Source organism: Loxodonta africana, chromosome 5 (assembly GCF_030014295.1).
Source record: "Loxodonta africana isolate mLoxAfr1 chromosome 5, mLoxAfr1.hap2, whole genome shotgun sequence".
NCBI lineage: Eukaryota > Metazoa > Chordata > Mammalia > Proboscidea > Elephantidae > Loxodonta > Loxodonta africana.
Window position 1 is genome coordinate 64,100,937 of NC_087346.1, and position 16,172 is coordinate 64,117,108.

The following is a 16,172-nucleotide window of genomic DNA, read 5'->3' on the forward strand; positions in this document are numbered from 1 at the left end:
AACAATACAATCCTGACACACACCTTTCCTGGCTTTAAACCATGCAGTATCCCCTAGTTCTGTTAGAAAAACTGCCTCTTGGTTTAAGTACAGGTTCCTCATGAGCACAATTAAATGTTCTAGAATTCTCATTCCTCGCAACGTCATCCGTAATTTGTTATGATCCACACAGTCGAATGCCTTTGCACACTCAATAAAACACATATCCTTCTGATATTCTCTGCATTCAGCCAAGATCCATCTGACATCAGCAATGATATCTCAATCCCATGTCCTCTTCTGAATCTGGCTTGAATTTCTGGCAGTTCCCTGTCGATGTACTGTGCAACCACTTTTGAGTGATCTTCAGCAAAATCTTACTTGTGTGTCACATTAATGATATTGTTCAGTAATTCCCTCATTCTGTTGGATCACCTTTCTTTGGAATGGGCACAAATATGGATCTCTTACAGTCAGTTGGCCAAGTAGCTGTCTTCCAAATTTCTTGGCATAGACGAGTGAGTGCTTCCAGCATCGCATCTGTTTGTTCAACATCTCAATCGATACTCTGTCAATTCCTGGAGGCTTGTTTTCAGCAATGCCTTCAATACAGTTTGTACTTCTTCCTTCAACATCATCGATTCATGATCATATGCTACCTCCTGAAATGGCTGAACTTTGACCAATTCTTTTTGGTACAGATGACTCTGAGTATTCTTTCCATCTTCTTTCAATGCTTCCTGCATCGTTCAATATTTTGCCCATAGAATCCAATACTGCAACTACAGGCTTGAATTTTTCTTCAGTATTTTCAGCTTGAGAAATGCTAAGTGTGTTCTTCTCTTGGTTTTCTAACTCCAGGTCTTGCACATTTCATTATAATACTTTGTCTTCTCAAGCTGCCCTTTGAAATCTTCTGTTCAACTCTTTTACTTCATCATTTTTCCATTCACTTTAGCTATTCTACATTCAGAAGCAAGTGTCGGAGTCTCTTCTGACATCCATTTTGGTCTTTTCTTTCTTTCTTGTCGTTTTAATGACCTTTTGCTTTCTTAATGTATAATGACCTTGATGCAACCCCACAACGTGTCTGGTCTTCAGTCATTAGAGTTCAACGTGTCAAATCTATTCTTGAGACAGTCTTTAAATTCAGGTAGGATATACTCAAGGTCAAACTTCAGCTCTCTGGGACTTATTCTGATTTTCTTCAGCTTCAACTTGAACTTGCAAATAAGCAATTGATGATCTGTTCCGCAGTTGGCACCTGGCCTTGTTCCCACAGATGTAATCAATTTGATTTCTGTGTGTTCCATCTGACCAGGTCTACGTGTGTAGTCCCTATTTATGTTGTCGAAAAAGGTATTTTCAATGAATAGGTATTGGTTTTGCAAAATTCTATCATGCCATCTCCAAAGTCATTTTTATCACTAAGCCTACATTTTCTGACTACTGATCCTTCTTTCTTTCCAACTTTCGCATTCCAATTACCAGTAGTTATCAACGCATCTTAACTGCATGTTTGATCAATTTCAGACTGCAGAATTTGGTAAAAATCTTCAATTTCTTCATCTTTGGCATTTTTTTTTTTTTTTTGGCATTAGTGATTGGTGTATAAACTTGAAAAATAGATTAACTGGTCTTTCTTGTAGGTGTATGAATATTGTCCTATCACTGACAGTGTTGTACTTGAGGACAGATCTTGAAATGTTCTTTTTTTACAATGAATGCAACACTGTTCCTCTTCAATCTCTCATCCCCAGCATAGTAGACTATATGACTGTCTAATTCAAAATAGCCAATATCAGTCCATTTCACCTTACTAATGTCTAGGATATCTATCTGAAAGTGTTCCGTTTCATTTTGGACAACTTCCAATTTTCCCAAATTCATACTACATACATTCATGTTCTAATTATTAATGGTGTTTGCAGCTATTTCTTCTCATTTTGAGTCGTGACACATCGGTAAATTAAGGTCCCGAAAGCCTTACTCCATCCACATCATTAAGGTCATCTCTACTTTGAGGAAGTAGCTCTTCCCCAGTAGTATTTTGAGTGCCTTCCAATCAACCTAAGGGGCTCATCTTCTGGCACTATATCAGACAGTGTTTCCCTGTTATTCATAAAGTCGTCACCGACCAATTCTTTTAGAAGAAGATCACCAGGTGCTTCTTCCTAGTCTGTCTTAGTCTGGAAGCTCTGCTGAAACCTGTCTATCATGGGTGACTCTGCTGGTATTTGAAATATCAGTGGCATAATTTCCAGCATCACAGCAACACACAGGCCACCACAGTACGACAAAATGACGAGTCGTGGATGAATGGATTATCAACCCAAATTTGAGAGCCTGTCTAGTCACCATGATGCTCTGCCAAAACTACAGCAGGAGGCAACAGAATCATCTAGCTGTTAGAGGAGAAATTCAGTGCATCAAAGAGAAGCCAACCATTCATACAGCTTTCACTTAAAAATACACTCTGGAGGGAAAAAATGAAAGTACGCTTTGGTCAGACCCCCAAATCTGGTAGATCTAGCTTCAGCAATGTTCGGCATCACTGGACATTGTGATCCCCTAGGCCCTCCCACCCATTTTTCCTCTCACTGTCTCTCCCTTTCTCCTACAAGAGTAGAATCTTTTATTTCCCTTCAAAATGCACAGTTATGAAAAGACACTGCAGAAGAACACAGGACTGCACTGCAGCTCCCTCTGGCTCAGCACCCATACCAGCCACCTTAGCTGCCCCACGCCACCTCAGTTTCAGCCCCTCCATTTCCTGCCCCACCACAAAAGGACGGACAGCTTCTTCTCCTTGTCACGCCTGCCACTTTCCCCAGTCCTTATTCTCACCTATTCTTGGTATAAGATTCAGGATCATCTTAGGGCTCAGAAGAACTATAGGTTTGGGCCCTGAATTTATCATATACTAGCTGTAAAACCTTGGGGAAGATGTTTAGCCACTCTAAACCTGTTGTCCAGTCTCTAAAATGGAGAGAATAATAAGATTGCTGTGAGAATTAAGGAGTGTATGTTGGACATAGAAAGTGCTCAGCACAGTGCCTGGCATACAGCAATAAAAAAACCAAAACAAACCCTACACCCTCAAGTTCATTCTGACTCATAGAAACCCTACAGGATAGAGCAGAACTGCCCCATAGGGTTTCCAAGGAATGGACGGTAGATTCAAACTGCCGACCTTGTGGTTAGCAGCTGAGCTCATAACGTAATAAGTTTCCAGTAAATGTTAGTTGCTGTAGTCACGGTGGAAACCCTGGTGGCGTAGTGGTTAAATGCTATGGCTGCTAACCAAAGGGTTGGCAGTTCGAATCCACCAGGCGCTCCTTGGAAACTCTATGGGGCAGTTCTACCCTGTCCTATAGGGTCGCTATGAGTCGGAATCCACTCGACGGCACTGGGTTTGGTTTGGTTTTTGGTTATAGTCAGAGTTAGGTTTGCACTCAACTACTAGCCTAAACATTGGTGGTTTGAACCCGCCCAGCAGCACCTCAGAAGAAAAGCCTAGCAATCTGCTCCCGGAAAGACTGCAGCCAAGAAAACCCTATGGAACAGTTCTGCTCTGTAACACATGGGGTCGCTACTGACTTGACAGCAGGGAGTTTGGTTCTTATCGATTTATAGTCACTGTTAGGCCTCCTTCTAGTGCTCTGGTGTGAGCCCTCAGCAGGCAGGACATGAGTCCTCTCTTCCCACTGTGATTTTTTTGTGATTAGCAGTGCCAAATATGCACCACGGCAAGGCAGCACTGCCGCCGGCTGTCACAACTTTCACGAAGGGAATTTGAGGTTGCTAGGAAAAAGTTTTCTGCCTGTATTTTCTTTTAAAATCTGGGAAGGGCAAGGGGGTAGACAAATCTCTTTTACCCGTCGTCCTAGTCCATGAATGCTAAAAGACAGGCTATAATTCCAAAACTTTGTCTTGGAAATTCATATTCATAATCAGGCCATACACACAGCAGTCTAACCACTCGATCTTATTCCTCTGTGTGAATGTCACTGAAACCTAAATAACACTCAGGCAGGACTTTTAATCTCACTGAAAACAGGGATAAGCTTTCTTTCAAAGGAGCTCGGAAGCCATTACCTGCATGGTGAATAATGAACACTTGAAATGAAAAACTGATATTTTATGGATTTTTAAATTATTTTGAATTTTAATATAAGTAGCCACATATGGGAACGTCTATCTTACTGTATAGTGCAGCAAAAAAACTCATGAATATACACACCAAGAACTATGTACAAGAATGTTTTAGAGATTTAGCTAGCCTGATGCTTGTAGTTGATTTTTTTTTTAATTTTGTTTTCTTGTTGAAGTTAATTGATTTTTCACTGTTGAAAATTCTGTTCTACTTTATGCATGTACTGTAATTTATTTATTCATTTGCCTATTGATGGGCATTTGGGTCATTTTTGTTTTTTTCTATTTCAAACAATGCCTAAATTAGCATTCTTGTCCATATTTCACACAGATTATTTCACCTACCCTATCATATAAAAATAAATAAATAAATAAGAATTATTAAAAAAATTCTTATTTTTTTTATATGATAACCCTGAGGCTTGGCAAGGTTAAGTCACTTGCCCAAGGACATGTAAGGAAGTAGCTGAAATGGAAACTTACTTAGTAAGCCTCAAAGGCAGGATTCAAATATAGTCCACTAGGCTCCAGAGTTGATGTGTGTGTGGATGTATGTGGATGTGTGTGTGTGTGTACACTTAAGAGCATGGACACTTGGGGACAGGTGGAACTTTGAGTCATTTGTAAATGGGTGGCGTGGACAAACTAGGACAACTAAACAGAGAAGAGGATGATAAAACAAAGCCACCCTCTTCTCCAATTTTGAAAATAAAAGTTTACAGAAGATGTTGCACGCAATAGGCGAGGTGATGTCAGGTAAATTAATCATGGTCACGATTACAAGCAATTGGGACTCATGTTAGAGAATGGAGGGGTGAGCAAAGTAATCTAAATAGAGTGAACCAGATGTTTCCTCCACATTCACTTCCACTTATAATAAAACCAATTCACTTACACAGAGACACACGCGCCTACAACCAGCAAATACTATGTCTAAACGTAGTAAATGCCCCAAGGGAGCAAAGTTATGTCATTAAAGGGATAGTCTTATTAAAGAGGTCTTAAAAGTCCATTTGTTCCAACTTCTGACAGAGCTCTAGTGGCCCAGTGATTAAGCACTCGGCTGCTAACCAAAAGGTCAGCAGTTTGAATCCTCCAGCCACTCCCTGGAAGCCTGATGAGGCAGTTCTATTCTGTCCCATAGGGTCACTATGAGTCAGAATCCATGCAATGGTAATGGGTTTGGTTTGGTTTGGGCTTCTGAAGGACAAATACAAACTGAACACAGGTTTTAATTTTCCCTGTTGGAAACAAGGAAAATGGCCCCCTCCTCTTCTGTTCTTCCAAAATTCACTTTAGATAACTTGTAATTGTAAATTCTTTCTCTGTCACTTCAAAAAGTATGTAAATCGAGGCTGTTTCTTCAAGGACCTCGGAACCATCTCTTTTCAAATGTAATCACCAAGGAAGATCACATTCCCACCTTCCAGTGTCCTGGAAGAAGATTAGCATTACTTCAAGCATCTGCCACAAAGATATTAGAATATTAGTATTTTTTCTTGGAGTCCCTGGGTTGTATATACAGTTAAGCGCCCAACTCCAAAGGTTGGTGATTTGGACTCACTTAGAGGTGCTTTGGAAGACAAGCCTGGCCATCTGCTTCCAAAAGGTCACAGCCTTGAAAACCCTATGGAGTAGTTCTACTCTGCACACAAGGGGTTCTCATGAGTCAGATTCAACCTGAATACAACTAACAACAACAATTTTATCTTGAAAACACGAATAAAATGGGCTGTATCCCCTTAGCTACACAAAAGGTCAGATTCATTTCTGTCTTTGCAACCTCTTTAGTGGATTGCCTGTGATGCGTCGCATTCTGGTTTAATGCTTATTCAATAATAAAACTCTTCTTTCCCTTTTATATTTATAGAGAAGTTTTCTAGGTTGGGAGTAGATTTTGTTTTTTGCAACTTTTCCCCAACACCTCTAGGCAAGAGGCACACATTCCTAACCTCATTTTAATGGCAGCTGAGACCTTCAGAGGTCCTCTGGGAAGTAAGTGGTTGAAACAGAGACTGGAAGGAAATCAGGTCTCCTACCTCCTGGGGTCAACTTGTTCTCTTCACTACATCACAGCCGAAGGAAGGCATTAAAAGCTGTTAAGGTCTCTCTCTAGAAACCGATACTACCCTGAGTCCTTGGCATATATTATCTTATTTAATCCTCTTGTCAATTCTGTGAGTTAGCTATTATCTCCACTTACAAGAGTCAACAGGTTCAAAGAAATTAAGTAACTCACCACAGGTCACGCAACTGGCATTGGGACTAGAAGCCAGAACTGTTCCACCTCACCTTACAGATCTGAAAGCTAAAGAAATAATAATTCCCATTAGTATGGAATTCTGCAAAGTGCTTTCATGTTATTGAAAACCAAAAGACAGAAGCAAATTTCTGAAATTTTCTTGAAATTATTCAAGTTTGAACATTCTCCCAAACATTATATCTGAAGACCGGAATTTGACCAAAATATAAACAAAATAATCTCAAGACAACTCTGCAGATGTCACCTCTAAAACTGAACTGCAGGCATGGATATCACCTTATAAAATGCCTGACATTTGGTAGGAAGGAATATGAACGAAATTATTTTTAAATCTCTCATTTAGTTTACAAAGTTTTGAAAAATAATCCGATTTGGGTTATTTTCCTTGATATTTCCATGTATCACACACATTATAGCTGATTTTGCCACAATTGTTATGACGATTTCCTCCTATCTGTCCTTCCTCATCACCACAGCCTCTTCCATGCAGAACGAGACTGAGAGGTACCTTTGTTGTTAAGCCCCTTAGAGTAGATTCTAATCTGTAGCGACCCTATAGCCTCTCAAAAGAAAAAAGTCCTGAATATTTTTAAGAGATTATCATCACAACTTCATTCCTACCTCCTTACGTAGAAAATCCCTTTCAATATGGAGAATATTGCTTTTATTTCTGAAACTAAAACAAAACTGTCTGTGTCTCCAGTAAGGGACTACTCTCATTATGTACCAAAATTTTTTTAAATTGGTTATGCAAATCTTAAGAAATTTGAAATTGTTCCTCAGAATGAAATGCTATAACCAATGGCTTCAACCACACCATTTGGAGCATTTTGGAATCTCTGTTTCTTTTAAAACAAAAACAAAATCCAACTACTTACTGAAAAAGTAGAGCTGGACACTGATACAGCATGTTTCTCTTTTCTTTTTTCCCAGCCAAAGGAGTTGTTTTGCCAAAGAGGTTTCTCTCTGTCTCCTTGATTCCTGCATTATACTATCTCTAGAAGTTTCCCAGCCTCTACAGACCACTAGGGTCAGACAATGATGTGGAATATGTAATTCATCTATCTTGCTTTTTTTAAAGGGGAGTTAAATGTACTACTCCCCCTTCTCGATTTATAATACCACCACTACCCCCGCCCTCATAGTAAAAAAAAAAAAAATTTTTTTTTTTTTAAAGTAAAGTACAAAAGGAGAAAGCTTCACAGTAATCTGCCTACTAAAACATGACATCTGTCTCTACGGGGTCACTGTTTTTTAAAAGGCTGTTGTTAATCCTCATTTTATTTTTTTTCTCCCTAATCTAGAGTTAAAAATCGATCCACTCAACGTCATCAAATCATCAAATGGAAGGTTACAGAAATATCTTCCTATTTGTGGAATGGGCCAGACCAGATACACAAAAATGGAAGCGAACTCTCAAATCATTTTTCTCAAAGCATTCCGTGCGTAACGAATGCAAGCAGAATCACGGACGGCTTAGCTATGAATTTAAGGTACTTCCTAATGGGACTGCTTTAAAAGTTAGAGTAAAATATAATAAGAAAATAAAAACGGTAATATACCAAAAACAAAGTACAAATACATGTTCCCTAGAGCCCACGCTGCACACACTGCAGCAACGCACAGTTGTACTGTCTCTATAGCACTCCCCGGCTCGTTCTTTTCCGGTTACACATGCTCTCCTGTCTGGTTGTCCTGGTTTGCCCACTCCACACTTTTACAATGACTCAAAGTCCCATCTGCCCCCAAACGTTCAAGCTCCGGACACCCCTCTCCAGTCTGCACACTTGCGTGCGTACACACACACACACACACACACACACACACACACACACACACACACACATTCTCTCCCCCGCCCCGACCCCGCCCAGGAGGTGGACTCGGAGGTAGCCAGCCGGGCACGGCCTCCGCGAGGTGGGTGGTGCCCCGCGCCGCAGCCCTACCCGAGCTGTCATCGCCGGCACCAGACCCAGGTCGTTAGCGCAAACTCCCGGCGGTCGCCGCCGAGCCACCCCCAAACACAGAGACCCTGGCTGGAGCACCGGCAATGCGCGTGGCCTTGCCGGCTCCCATTTCGCGCGGAAGCGTTCGCTCACCGCACCACGAGGTGTCACCTCCCGACTCCCCGGAATTTAAATAGGGGCTGGCGAGGAGGAAGGGGAGGGTCCTCTTTTTGACTTTCTGCGTCGCAATTCCTCACCGTCTGCAGGCAGGAGAGTCAGGGCGGGGAGCTGGGGCGCTCAGATTGTTAAGGCTGCTTCCGGCCTGTCCCGGCGCGGGGGCTCTTTTTGGAAATTGGGCTAGCCCCGGGGAACTCCAGGGAGGCGGACGCAAGACCCGAGTCCCCGCGCAGCCCCGTCGCCCGCACCCCGCGCGCTGCAGAAGCTGCAGGCTCAGTAGGCACCGCACCCTGGCCGCCCCGCGCGCCTGCCTCACCACCCATGGGACCTGCCCCAAGTCGTCGCAAAAAGCGCCCTGCAGCCGCCGCCGCCGCACGAGCTGCCGGAGCCGCCGCAGCCCCTCCGGGAGCCCCGCGCTGACAGCCATGCCCAGCGGGACGCGGCGACCGCGCGGCCGCAGCTCTGCAGTCCCCTCCTCCTTGGAACCCCGGCCCCCGCCCCACGCACCTTGGCCGCCGCTGCTCTGCAGAACCGCCGCTCGGGATTCCGTCTGTGACAGCCCCTCCGGGCCCGGCTCGGGGTTTCTCTGCTTTCGGCGTCACAATAATAAGGAAGTTTCCCCGCAAGCCTGAGGGCGGTGGAATGCGCGAGGTGAGTGACTTCCCAACCGGCCAATGGGGGGCCCCCTGGCGCTGGCCAGCACCAATGGCGACGGCAGCGAAGGGGACCGGGGGCGGGGCGATGGGGTCCGCGGGAGAGGGGCGGGGAGAGGCCCAGGCCCGGGAGGGAGGCGGGGGCGGCGCGAGGTGACAGGACCTGCGGGCCCGGCGAGGGGACAGCGGCTTGGGCGTGTGTCAGCCGAGATCGGACAGCAGGACGCAGAGCGTCCGCGCCGGAATAAGAATGCTTTTCACTGGCGGGGAAGCAAGTGGGACTGATCAGCGGTTGATTTTTCAGGTTCTTGGCTCCTGTTCTTATTTATACAGAGGTGACCAAAAGCCTTGGGCAGAGGCGGAATGCTAGAGGGTGACAATTGAGGGTAGGTTGTGAGCGTTTTATTTCACAGTGGAGGAGCGGTCTGTATTATTTGCCTGCGGGAGGACTGTGGGAAGCGCGGAGCCGAAATGCTGGTGGGAGAGGCGGCGAGAAGGAGGAGGTTCGGTGCATCAGCTGCGCTGTCAGGGCCCTTCTGGAGAGTTGGAAGTCGGAGAGCCGTGCTGCAGAGGAAAAGAGGGCTCGGGGGAGACTGGAGGGTGGTGGCCGGGGGAGCACGAAAATAAGAGTCAGTGAGCACGAGATCTTAAATTTTATGATCCGAAAGATAATCTGGGGCCTAAAACCCAGTAATGGATAAAGAAGTTTGTCGTCCCCCACTTACCCTGGCCCTGAATCTCAGAGCTTCCTCCTCAAGGTCACAAGTGCTTTCAGACATCCCCTGGCCCTTACCTGATCCACAGATAATCTTCTGAAGAAAACATTTGCATAAAGATGACTTCGTGCGTCTGCCCCCTTTAACTTATGTCTGAAATGTAGAACTCTGGGAAAGCACTTTAACCCAAAGGTATGACTCTTCTTGTGGAAGAATTTCTATAATCAGAATTTCTGGCATCTGAACTGGGAAGGTCCTTTGAGACTAGGATTCTTCCCAAGGACTTTCAAATCACCTCAGGTTGGCAATCACCTGCTCTGAAAAGCTAACAGACAGACTGACCTAGCAGAAAAAAAAAAAAAAAAGTTTTGTGAAGTGGCCTGTACTGGAGATGAGGCAGTGTTGGCTAGCACATGAACCTGCAGTGAAATAGGCAGTTTGACAAATGTTCCTGAGGCAAGGAAGATAAGAAAGCATAAGGTGAGTTATCAGAGAGCTGAGGTAATCTAAAAAAATAATATAAACCTTTGAAATTTGAATCACACAGGACACCTTTTAGAAACACTGAGGACAAAATGAACAGAATTTACTTATGCTCCTGATATGTGTCAGTTTCCCAAAAATTCAAGCTATTGAAAAGACATAATCCTAATTTAGGGAGAGATGGTATCACCAAAATGAGCTGAAAGGATGGCCAAAGAGGAGTCATGGCAGAAGGCGGGGGCGGGGGTTGGGGTACTTAAGAAGGAGAAAGTGTGATTTTTATTTTTTTGTGTCAAATAAGGGGTCTATAATCGATCAGTGCTCGGCTCAAGTTTTTAGTATGAAATTTTGTCCTGAAGAAAGGGTTGGTTATCAAAGACTCAAGCCTGGAGGGTGGGGCAGGAGTGTATCTAAATTACAAACTAAGATACTGTAAAAATGGCACAGTGGGGCCTGTAACCTCCTCTAACATCACGAGGGGGGAGAGAGAGTCACCATCAGCATCAGCCCAAAGTGGATTCCTATGAGGCAGAGAACAGACATGCCTCCATCCTTCATCCATTTGACCAATTCTGACACCAACTGCCTCTCCCACTGCACTCTCTGCTTATCTGCTGGGTTCGATAATTTGTTGTAGTGGCCACACAGAACTCACAGATCACACTTACAGTTATGGGTTTTATTAGGGAAGTTAACAGGTTGCAATTCAGGTTCAGGAACGCTCAGGATACAGTCCTTCGATCAGTGCAGCCTCTTCTCAACCGTGCCTGAAGGCAGGCCTCTCCCTGGCCCTTGCCCTCTTAGCCAGGCCTCTGCCCTGCTTGGGCAAATGTTACAAAGCTCTTTTAGCTCTGCCAATAAGTACCCAGAGGCACCCCACTCCATCAGTAAGCCTAGGCTCCAGGGCACTTAGCTCATGCTCTGTGGGTCAGCAAACTTAGCTCCACCAAGTGCCTGAGGCACCCTACTCCGCCAGCAAGGCTCCTGCCCAAAGACACTCAGCTTTCTCTGTGGTCCAGGTAGCCCACCAAGCCATCTCCTGCCAGTCTCCTGATGGTCTCCTGGTTCTCTTGCCACCGTTTCGCTGCTGCTGTTTCTCGCAGTCTCCAGTTTTACAGCTCTCCTTCTCTGTCCTGGTTCTGCTGCCTCTGCTACCTCTCTCTGTCTTCCGTGTTGCAACTCCTCTTTGCATGTCTCCCTTTAAGCCTAGCAGAATGGAAAAATTGACCAATCTCGTTGTTAGGGTTCCATACCCCTTATTTGCATGCTCCCACCCCACAAGGGTACCATGTGCCTTATTTACATTGTTAACAAGCTATCCAATCCCCTTGGTGGGTGACAAGTATCTCATTTGCATAGTTCTCACCCAGTCATTTGGTGGGGGTTCAAAGCTATGCCTACAAGGGCCATACTAAGTAATTCACTGCACCACAGATACTATAAGCTTTCTTACGAAATAAACAGCCAGAACCCTGGGAATTTACTCTTACATAGAATAGCAATGAGGATACCCACAATACTTCATTTTAATTTTCTTAATTGAACCAATGTAAGATGGGAATTTCCTTGGCAAGCAGCTCCTGCTCTATTTACCAAAATGGTTTTAAGTGGCCCCATCACCAACAATAGTCATAATAGCAGATCTTTAAAGTGGTTTGAAGAGGCTATGGTTTACTTTTTCTTCCCATTTCTATAGCCCTGGATTCCTTCCATTTCTTTCAGACTTCCCGTATGTTCTCTGTCAAATGTATATTGAGCATCTGCTATAATGCCAGACCCTGGAGATACACTGATGAGGAAAACAGTACAGTTCCTGCTGCCATGAAGTTTACGGTCTAGTGAAGGAGGCAAGCAGTAACAAAATAATCATTGTAATTGCTAACCAAGATACATTTTACGAAAGAAAAACATTTGTGTTAAAAATAAAAAGTTTAATAAATTCTAACCATAACCTATATAAGTCATCGGTGATTCAGTGGTAGTATTCATGCTTCCCATGCAGGAGAAAAAAAAAAAAACCTAGATCCAATTCCTGGCCAGTGTACCTCAGGAACAACTACAATCTGTCAGTTTCTCATACAGTAGTGACTTTCTTGTTGCTATGATGCTGGATAGCTTCAGTGACCTTCCAGACTCAGATACAGTAAGAAGAAAATCCTAGCAATCTACTTGCAAAAATCAGCCAGTGAAAATCCTATGGATCATAACAAAACACAGTGGCGTCACTAAGGTTGGTGTCACCCAGTAAGGTAACTCGTGGTGTCATCCCCCCATGCTAATTACCACAATATTGTAGCTAAAACACCAGATAATTTGCCAAAATCAGCAACTACAAAAAAACAGCAGCAGTGAACACAACAGCGTGCTTGTAGCTCGTGCAGATGAAACCACGTGATTTGAAGGATCATTGTAATTGGGTAATAATGACAGCTCTGACCGGAGTGCATTTGAAGGTTCAAAAAGTAAATCAGTGTAGAGTTTTAGCCTTGTAAGTATATTGATATATGTAAGCTGGGCTTATGAAAAAAATTTTTTGTTATAACTACAGGAATATTTTTATAAGAAATAATAAATCTCTGCTGAAACGCGGTACAGAAATTCTATAGACAGTAATTTTGGTGTCACCTCCTCGAACGATGTCACGCAGTGTGGTCCAAACCACCCGCACCCCCATAGTGACACCACTGACAAAACACTATCTGATCTGCAACTGATCCTGGAAATCCGGGCAGCATTTCATGAGCTCACCATGAGTCAGAGCCCATTCATGGCAACTGACAATAATAACCATAACCTTTGACGGATAGAAGGAATCACAGGCTCCATCCCCATCACCTCAGAGATAAGGAATCCCCAGTGACAAAAGGGTGACTCCTTGGGCTGCTCCACTTCCACCTGAACATGTACTGACTTGCTCTACCCTTCGCCCTCACGTCTTAAAATGCAGACGCCTATTTTGAATTGGAAAAAAATTCCAACTGAGTAGAAATACTGTTTAATGGTGATTGGTTTTCTTTCTTCTCTGTGTTTAACTTACTTGCTTTGCAGACAAAACATACACTTGGTAAGCTTAGAAAGAGACAGATACACTTCTGATATCTCAGATCAAACCTGGGGGGAAAAACAAGCTAGCCGTGCTATCCTGTCTCACGGGTATACTTTTGAAGAATAAGTTTCTTCACCTCTAGGAGGAAAAAGTACTAACTGATTATTTGACAGGTAAAGTATGTGCACCCTGTATAGCTGAAGAATGACCCATGTGTTTCTTGAGTTCATGCCCTCTGACTCCCCCAAAATTACTCATTTTTCCTATCTAGCCGATAATCAAGGGAAAAATTGCTTACAAAACATTTGCCACATTTTTTCATTGTTTTTGGTTGTTGAATACAGTCTATCCAAGAGGCCTGTATATATCCAGGCTATATTATCTAAACTTATTGACAACTGTCCTGTAACACACAGCATTCATTTATTTAACATGAAAAATAATTTGGAAGAAAGATATCATGATAAATCACGATATCAATGTTGCCATCAATCATATAATCATTAAACAAGTATTTATTGAATGACTTCTATAGTGAGTATTGCTAGACAAGAAGCCTCACTCCTGACTAGAGAGAGCTTACAGCCATTACGATTATTTCTTTGTTTTTCATGTAACTATTTGTAGTTTAAGTTTGCGTACTTTTTTCTTATCAAGCTATTTGGATGAAGCACAGAAACTTAAATATAAGAAACTCATCGGTATATAAGTTAAAACTTATTAATATTAGCAGGACTGGATGGTTGACCATTTTCTAAGAAAGCTTTGAGCATTGGCTTATCTCTGAAGATTTCAGGCAATAAAGCCATTGTCGTTGTTGTTAGGTGCCATCCAGACGATTTTGACACATAACGACCCCATTGACAGAGTAGAACTGCTCCATAGGGTTTCTTGGCAGATCACCAGGTCTTTTCTTGGCTATAATCTTTATGAAAGCAGATTGCCAGGTCTTTTTCCTGCGGAGCCGCTAAGTGGATTCAAACTGCGAGCCGGTGAATGCTTATGCATTGTGCAACCAGGACTTAATAAAGCCTTTAGGAAGTGGAAGCTTTCTCTTTTCAAAAGGTCTCAAAAACTGTACCCTTGGAAATGACATCCAACCTATCACTGTGACTGGATTGACAAAATAAGTACGTAGGGGGATGCAGCAAAGATCACATTTGTCATTGTCGCTACATAGTATGTACATATTTTAGCTGCCAAAAATTAGGTAGTCGTGTTCCTTTTCTAGAAGCAAAGAAGCGTATTCTTTGAAAGTTTACTTGTGTCAAATCAGGATACAAAACTGAAAAAAAAAAAAAAAAAACCTTTCTTAGAAGTTTTTTAAATCTGGCTCAAATGGAATTTAAAGAATTTTATTGTATCTTAGAAAAGTTAAACTGAGCCTGTGAAATTTCAAAAGGGCATGAAAATAACGTTAGACAGCTTTACAGGTGGGACATAAAGTGTGGGAACACAGGCAAATACACATAATAAATGGATTATTGTTACTACATTGCAAGACATGATGTGTACAGTGACATTATGTGATGTGTTCAGTGTATTACCCCTTGTAGTAATGCATAGTTCATGTTGCAATGAGCATGGTGCATTGCATTAGCACATCTTCCTCAGTCCCAGCAAAATATCTGTAATGTGTTTTCTCAGTTGATTTTTCCCTCTGATTTTTACTAAATAAACCTACACCTTTAGCATACCCCAGAAGAAGTAGTAATCAATGGGGTTCAATATTTACAACATAATATAATTTATTTAAAATAAATCAGTAAAAAAATAATATTGTCTGTGTTTCCATCCTTATGATCGCCCTGAATATAAAAGAGACTGATAAATGGATATTTAACTTTCTATTGACCTTCAGAATTTTGTTTTCAGGCTGCATGTAGGTAAAAGCCCAATGATATCTGCCATTATATTTACTTGTAAAGTTGCAGACCAACAGATTATTCTAATTTTAGACATACAGGGGATAACATACCTGATTCTGTCTCTCTTCCATTGACTCTTGAAAGCCTAGAGCAAAATGTATGGCTCACCTATACAGAGCCTCATTGGATGTGTTTTGAGAAGTAAATTCATTTCAAGATTCATTTTAATTCTGCTGTGTTGTTTGTGGAGCCCTGGTGGCGCAGTGGTGAAGAACTATGGCTGCTAGCCAAAAGGTCAGCAGTTTGAATCCACCAGCCACTCCTTGGAAACCCATACTCAGAACTGACTCAGCGGCAACAGGTTATGTCATTTGTACCATTTTGTACTCATGCTGTACTCATTTCCTTGCCTACTTTAAAAAACATATATACTATTTTCTTGTCACAAATGTAATACACATTCACTATGGAAAATGCATAAAATACATACAGAAAAAAGAAGAGAATAAAAATTATCTGCTTTCATCACATACACTTAATTCTTAATATTTTAGTATTTCCCCATATGTGTATTTATGCACTTTAAAAAGAGACTCATTTTATACATAACATTCTGCTTTCTGAATTTATATATATATCTTCAATAGAATTAAATACCATTCTACAACAGCATTTTAAACAATTGCGTGGTATCCACAAAATAGATGTACTATAATCAGTTTCCCCCCATTGCATGTTCAAATCAGTTTCAATGGTGCAACATAAATACAGTGAGCATAGCTAAATTTTTGCCTTCATCCTTGGTTAAACCAAAAACTAAATCTGTTGCCGTCGAGTTGATTTCAGCTCACAGTGACCCCATAGGACAGATTAGAGCTGCCCCATG

The 16,172-nt window shown here is 42.4% G+C and overlaps 1 protein-coding gene and 1 long non-coding RNA gene across 14 annotated transcripts in view; one reads left to right on the top strand and one right to left on the bottom strand.

Moving 5' to 3' along the window:
- Window positions 1-9,159, bottom strand: part of HERC3 (HECT and RLD domain containing E3 ubiquitin protein ligase 3) — a 136,024-nt gene extending 126,865 nt beyond the window's left edge. For 12 of the 13 annotated variants that reach the window (XR_010322051.1, XR_010322052.1, XM_064285568.1 and 9 more), the window contains exons 1-2: window positions 9,028-9,159; window positions 6,374-6,442 (exon numbers count right to left, since the gene is read on the bottom strand). The gene's annotated coding sequence lies outside the window, so the exon portion shown is untranslated. The remainder of the gene's footprint in view (window positions 1-6,373; window positions 6,443-9,027) is intronic. The other variant, XM_064285563.1, reaches the window with a different exon arrangement.
- Window positions 9,160-9,332: 173 nt separating this feature from the next.
- Window positions 9,333-14,747, top strand: LOC135231433 (uncharacterized). Its single transcript, XR_010322054.1, has 2 exons — window positions 9,333-10,369; window positions 12,095-14,747. It is a non-coding gene; the product is annotated as an uncharacterized LOC135231433 (long non-coding RNA).
- The last annotated feature ends 1,425 nt before the right edge of the window (window positions 14,748-16,172 follow it).